The sequence below is a fragment of the Coregonus clupeaformis genome, chromosome 20 (assembly GCF_020615455.1).
Source record: "Coregonus clupeaformis isolate EN_2021a chromosome 20, ASM2061545v1, whole genome shotgun sequence".
Taxonomy (NCBI): domain Eukaryota; kingdom Metazoa; phylum Chordata; class Actinopteri; order Salmoniformes; family Salmonidae; genus Coregonus; species Coregonus clupeaformis.
Window position 1 is genome coordinate 46,644,304 of NC_059211.1, and position 6,937 is coordinate 46,651,240.

The following is a 6,937-nucleotide window of genomic DNA, read 5'->3' on the forward strand; positions in this document are numbered from 1 at the left end:
TTTTAATGAATTTATTTGCAAATTATGGTAGAAAATAAGTATTTGGTCAATAACAAAAGTTTCTCAATACTTTGTTATATACCCTTTGTTGGCAATGACACAGGTCAAACATTTTCTGTAAGTGTTCACAAGGTTTTCACACACTGTTGCTGCTATTTTGGCCCCTTCCTCCATGCAGATCTCCTCTAGAGCAGTGATGTTTTGGGGCTGTCGCTGGGCAACACAGGCTTTCAACTCCCTCCAAAGATTTTCTATGGGGTTGAGATGTGGAGACTGGCTAGGCCACTCCAGGACCTTGAAATGCTTCTTACGAAGCCACTCCTTCGTTGCCCGGGCGGTGTGTTTGGGATCATTGTCATGCTGAAAGACCCAGCCACGTTTCATCTTCAATGCCCTTGCTGATGGAAGGAGGTTTTCACTCAAAATCTCATGATACATGGCCCCATTCATTCTTTCCTTTACACGGATCAGTCGTCCTGGTCCCTTTGCAGAAAAACAGCCCCAAAGCATGATGTTTCCACCCCCATGCTTCACAGTAGGTATGGTGTTCTTTGGATGCAACTGAGCATTCTTTGTCCTCCAAACACAACGAGTTGAGTTTTTACCAAAAAGTTATATTTTGGTTTCATCTGACCATATGACATTCTCCCAATCCTCTTCTGGATCATCCAAATGCACTCTAGCAAACTTCAGACGGGCCTGGACATGTACTGGCTTAAGCAGGGGGACACATCTTGCACTGCATGATTTGAGTCCCTGGCGGCGTAGTGTGTTACTGATGGTAGGCTTTGTTACTTTGGTCCCAGCTCTCTGCAGGTCATTCACTAGGTCCCCCCGTGTGGTTCTGGGATTTTTGCTCACCGTTCTTGTGATCATTTTGACCCCACGGGGTGAGATCTTGCGTGGAGCCCCAGATCAAGGGAGATTATCAGTGGTCTTGTATGTCTTCCATTTCCTAATAATTGCTCCCACAGTTGATTTATTCAAACCAAGCTGCTTACCTATTGCAGACTCAGTCTTCCCAGCCTGGTGCAGGTCTACAATTTTGTTTCTGGTGTCCTTTGACAGCTCTTTGGTCTTGGCCATAGTGGAGTTTGGAGTGTGACTGTTTGAGGTTGTGGACAGGTGTCTTTTATACTGATAACAAGTTCAAACAAGTGCCATTAATACAGGTAACGAGTGGAGGACAGAGGAGCCTCTTAAAGAAGAAGTTACAGGTCTGTGAGAGCCAGAAATCTTGCTTGTTTGTAGGTGACCAAATACTTATTTTCCACCATCATTTGCAAATAAATTCATTAAAAATCCTACAATGTGATTTTCTGGATTTTTTTTCCTCAATTTGTCTGTCATAGTTGATGTGTACCTACGATGAAAATTACAGGCCTCTCTCATCTTTTTAAGTGGGAGAACTTGCACAATTGGTGGCTGACTAAATATATTTTTTCCCCACTGTACATGCCCGTCTGAAGTTTGCCAATGAACATCTGAATGATTCAGAGGAGAACTGGATGAAAGTGTTGTGGTCAGATGAGACCAAAATGGAGCTCTTTGGCATCAACTCAACTCGCCGTGTTTGGAGGAGGAGGAATGCTGCCTATGACCCCAAGAACACCATCCCCACCGTCAAACATGGAGGTGGAAACGTTATGCTTTGGGGGTGTTTTTCTGCTAAGGGGACAGGACAACTTCACCGCATCAAAGGGACGATGGACGGGGCCATGTACCATCAAATCCTGGGTGAGAACCTCCTTCCCTCAGCCAGGGCATTGAAAATGGGTCGTGGATGGGTATTCCAGCATGACAATGACCCAAAACACACGGCCAAGGCAACAAAGGAGTGGCTCAAGAAGAAGCACATTAAGGTCCTGGAGTGGCCTAGCCAGTCTCCAGACCTTAATCCCATAGAAAATCTGTGGAGGGAGCTGAAGGTTTGAGTTGCCAAACGTCAGCCTCGAAACCTTAATGACTTGGAGAAGATCTGCAAAGAGGAGTGGGACAAAATCCCTCCTGAGATGTGTGCAAACCTGGTGGCCAACTACAAGAAATGTCTAACCTCTGTGATTGCCAACAAGGGTTTTGCCACCAAGTACTAAGTCATGTTTTGCAGAGGGGTCAAATACTTATTTCCTTCATTAAAATGCAAATCAATTTATAACATTTTTGACATGCGTTTTTCTGGATTTTTTTGTTGTTATTCTGTCTTTCACTGTTCAAATAAACCTACCATTAAAATTATAGACTGATCATGTCTTTGTCAGTGGGCAAACGTACAAAATCAGCAGGGGATCAAATACTTTTTTCCCTCACTGTATGTACGAAAAATACAAAAAAATACAAAAAACTGGCTATTTACACAGACACACAACAAAGACCACAACCGCACTGCTACGCCATCTTGGATCACAATCAGTTGTGTTGTGACAAGGTAGGTGGGTATAGAGAAGATAGCCCTATTTGGGAAAAGACCAAGTCCATATTATGGCATGAACATCTCAAATAAGCAAAGAGAAATGACAGTCCATCATTACTTTAAGACATGAAGGTCAGTCAATCTGTAAAATCTCAAGAACTTTGAAAGTTTCTTCAAGTGCAGTCGCAATAATCATCAAGCGCTATGATGAAACTGGCTCTCATGAGGACCGCCACAGTAGTGGAAGACCCAGAGTTACCTCTGCTGCAGAGGATAAGTTCATTAGAGAGTTACCAGCCTCAGAAATTGCAGCCCAAATAAATGCTTCACAGAGTTCAAGTCACAGACATATCTCAACATCAACTGTTCAGAGGGGACTGTGTGAATCAGGCCTTCATGGTCGAATTGCTGCAAAGAAACCACTACTAAAGGACACCAATAAGAAGAGACCTGCTTGGGCCAAGAAACACGAGCAATGGACATTAGACCGGTGGAAATATGTCCTTTGGTCTGGAGTCCAAATTGGAGATTTTTGGTTCCAACCGCTGTGTCTTTGTGAGACGCAGTTTGGGTGAACGGGTGATCTCCGCATGTGTAGTTCCCACCGTAAAGCATGGAGGAGGAGGTGTTATGGTGTTGGGGTGCTTTGCTGATGACACTGTCTGTGATTTATTTAGAATTCAAGGCACACTTAACCGGCATGGCTACCACAGCATTCTGCAGCGATACGCCATCCCATCTGGTTTGGGCTTAATGGGACTATCATTTGTTTTTCAACAGGACAATGACCCAACACACCTACAGGCTGTGTAAGGGCTATTTTACCAAGAAGGAGAGTGATGGAGTGCTGCATCAGATGACCTGGCCTCCACAATCCCCCGACGTCAACCCAATTGAGATGGTTTGAGATCAGTCGGATGGCAGAGTGAAGGAAAAGCAGCCAACAAGTGCTCAGCATATGTTGGAACTCCTTCAAGACTGTTGGAAAAGCATTCCACGTGAAGCTGGTTGAGAGAATGCCAAGAGTGTGCAAAGCTGTCATCAAGGCAAAGAGTGGCTATTTGAAGAATCTGAAATATAAAATATATTTTGATTTGTTTAACACTTTTTTGGTTACTACATGATTCCATATGTGTTATTTCATAGTTTTGATGTCTTCACTATTATTCTACAATGTAGAAAATAGTAAAAATAAAGAAAAACCCTTGAATGAGTAGGTGTGTCCAAACTTTTGACTGGTACTGTAGGTATTACAGACTCGGTCAGTAAGAGTTTGAAAATGTCAGTGAAGACAGTTGGTCCGCTCATGCTCTGCGTACACGTCCTGGTAATCCGTCTGGCCCCATGGCCTTGTGAATGTTGACCTGTTTAAAGGTCTTGCTCAAATCGGCTACGGAGAGCGTGATCACACAGTCGTCCGTATCAGCTGGTGCTCTCATGCATGCTTCAGTGTTGCTTGCCTCGAAGGGAGCATAAAAGGGATTTAGCTCATCTGGTAGGCTTGCGTCACTGGGCAGCTCGTGGCTGGGTTTCCCTTTGTAGACCGTAATAGTTTGCAAGCCCTGTCACATCCGACGTGCGTCAGAGTCGGTGTAGTAGGATTCAATCTTAGTCCTGTATTGACGCTTTGCCTGTTTGATGGTTCGTCTGAGTGCATAGCGGGATTTCTTATAAGTGTCTGGATTAGTGTCCCGCTCCTTGAAAGCGGCAGCTCTACTAGCCTTTAGCTCGGTGCTGATGTTGCCTGTAATCCATGGCTTCTGGTTAGGATGTGTACGTACGGTCACTGTGGGGACGACGTCGTCGATGCAGTTATTGATGAAGCCTGACTGATGTGGTATACTCCTCAATGCCATTGGATGAATCCTGGAACATATTCCAGTCTGTGCTAGCAAAACAGTCCTGTAGCGTAGCATCCGCTTCATCTGACCACTTCCATATTGAGTGAGTCACTGGTACTTCCTGCTTTAGTTTTGGCTTGTAAGCAGGAATCAGGAGGATATAATTATGGTCAGATTTGCCAATTGGAGGGCGAGGGAGAGATTTGTATGCGTCTCTGTGTGTGGAGTAAAGGTGGTCTAGAGTTTTTTTCCCCTCTGGTTGCACATGTGACATGTTGGTAGAAATGAGGTAAAATGGATTTAAGTTTGCCAGTGAATCCAGGTGAAAGCTATGATCCCTTATTGATGTCACTTGTTAAATCCACTTCAGTCAGTGTAGATGAAGCGGAGGAGATTTTTAATCCTTGAGACAATTGAGACATGGATTGTGTATGTGTGCCGTACAGAGGGTGAATGGGCAAGACAATAGATTCAAGTGCCTTTGAACCGGGTATGGTAGTAGGTGCCAGGTGCACCAGTTTGAACTGTAACGCTGCTGGGTTTTTCACACTCAACAGTTTCCTGTGTGTATCAAGAATGGTCCACCACACAAAGGACATCCAGCCAACTTGACACAACTGTGGGAAGCATTGGAGTCAACATGGGCCAGCATCCCTGTGGTACGCTATCGACACATTGTAGTCCATGCCCTGACGAACTGAGGCTGTTCTGAGGGCAAAAGGAGGGGTGCAACTCAATATTAGGAAGCTGTTCCTAATGTTTGGTATACTCAGTGTAGGATGAAGAAACCATACTCTGAGCCGCAGTTCCATACTACTTGTCAGACATAGAGAACTGATACTATATACTCGTTGTTGGGGTGGGATGGGTGTGGGGAGTCTGTGGGTGGCTTTTGACAATTTCTTTGGATTCCTCATGTCTCACTCATTGTTAGAAAAAAGTTTGGTCCAAATCAGATGTTAGGTACTATAATTATTGAATATTATCCTAGTTGAGTGCAATCAATTAGCTTAATTTCTCAGAGATCAAATTATATTATCTTAATGCTTATCTTATCTGTTTCTAACTACAGAAACGATTTCAGACAATCTGAGTTGGTGGGTGTCATGGCTTGCTGAAATGACATGGAACAACCCACTCATTATATGCTGCTGCTACTCTGTTTACTACTTTACTCTTACAGTGGCTTGCGAAAGTATTCACCCCCCTTAAAATGGTTTGTTTCATTTGATTTACACAACATGCCTACCACTTTGAAGATGCAAAATATTTTTTTATTGTGAAACAAACAAGAAATAAGAGAAAAAAAACAGAACTTTTTTATAATGGATTTAATGGTGCTCCGACAGGGTGTTGTCCAGGGTCTCGCCATCACGGTTGACAACTCCGTTGTGTCCTCCTCCCAGAGTGCAAAGAGCCTTGGCGTGACCCTGGACAACACCCTGTCGTTCTCCGCTAACATCAAGGCGGTGACCCGATCCTGTAGGTTCATGCTCTACAACATTCGCAGAGTACGACCCTGCCTTACACAGGAAGCGGCACAGGTCCTAATCCAGGCACTTGTCATCTCCCGTCTGGATTACTGCAACTCGCTGTTGGCTGGGCTCCCTGCCTGTGCCATTAAACCCCTACAACTCATCCAGAATGCCGCAGCCTGTCTGGTGTTCAACCTTCCCAAGTTCTCTCAGGTCACCCCGCTCCTCCGCACACTCCGCACACTCCACTGGCTTCCTGCTACAAGACCATGGTGCTTGCCTACAGAGCTGTGAGGGGAACGGCACCTCCGTACCTTCAGGCTCTGATCAGTCCCTACACCCAAACGAGGGCATTGCGTTCATCCACCTCTGGCCTGCTGGCCCCCCTACCTCTGCGGAAGCACAGTTCCCGCTCAGGCCAGTCAAAACTGTTCGCTGCTCTGGCACCCCAATGGTGGAACAAGCTCCCTCACGACGCCAGGACAGCAGAGTCACTCACCACCTTCCGGAGACACTTGAAACCCCACCTCTTTAAGGAATACCTGGGATAGGATAAAGTAATCCTTCTACCCCCAAAGAAAGAAAAAAAAAGATTGTAAAGTGGTTGTCCCACTGGCTATCATAAGGTGAATGCACCAATTTGTAAGTCACTCTGGATAAGAGCGTCTGCTAAATGACGAAAATGTAAATGAAAATGTAATGTTAAAAGTTTCGGATATTTTTTTATAACCCAACCCTGATCTGTACTTCTCCACAACTTTGTCCCTGACCTGTTTGGAGAGCTCCTTGGTCTTCATGGTGCCGCTTGCTTGGTCGTGCCCCTTGCTTAGTGGTGTTGCAGACTCTGGGGCCTTTCAGAACAGGTGTATATATACTGAGCTCATGTGACACTTAGATTGCACACAGGTGGACTTTATTTAACTAATTATGTGACTTCTGAAGGTAATTGGTTGCGCCAGATCTTATTTAGGGGCTTCATAGCAAAGGGGATGAATACATATGCACGCACCACTTTTCCGTTATTTATTTTTTATAATTTTTTGAAACAAGTTATTTTTTAAATTTCACTTCACCAATTTGGACTATTTTGTGTATGTCCATTACATGAAATCCAAATAAAAATCCATTTAAATTACAGGTTGTAATCTATCCTGATGCCTAGACTCTTTACCCTGCCTTCATGTACATAACTACCTCAGATAGCTCATACC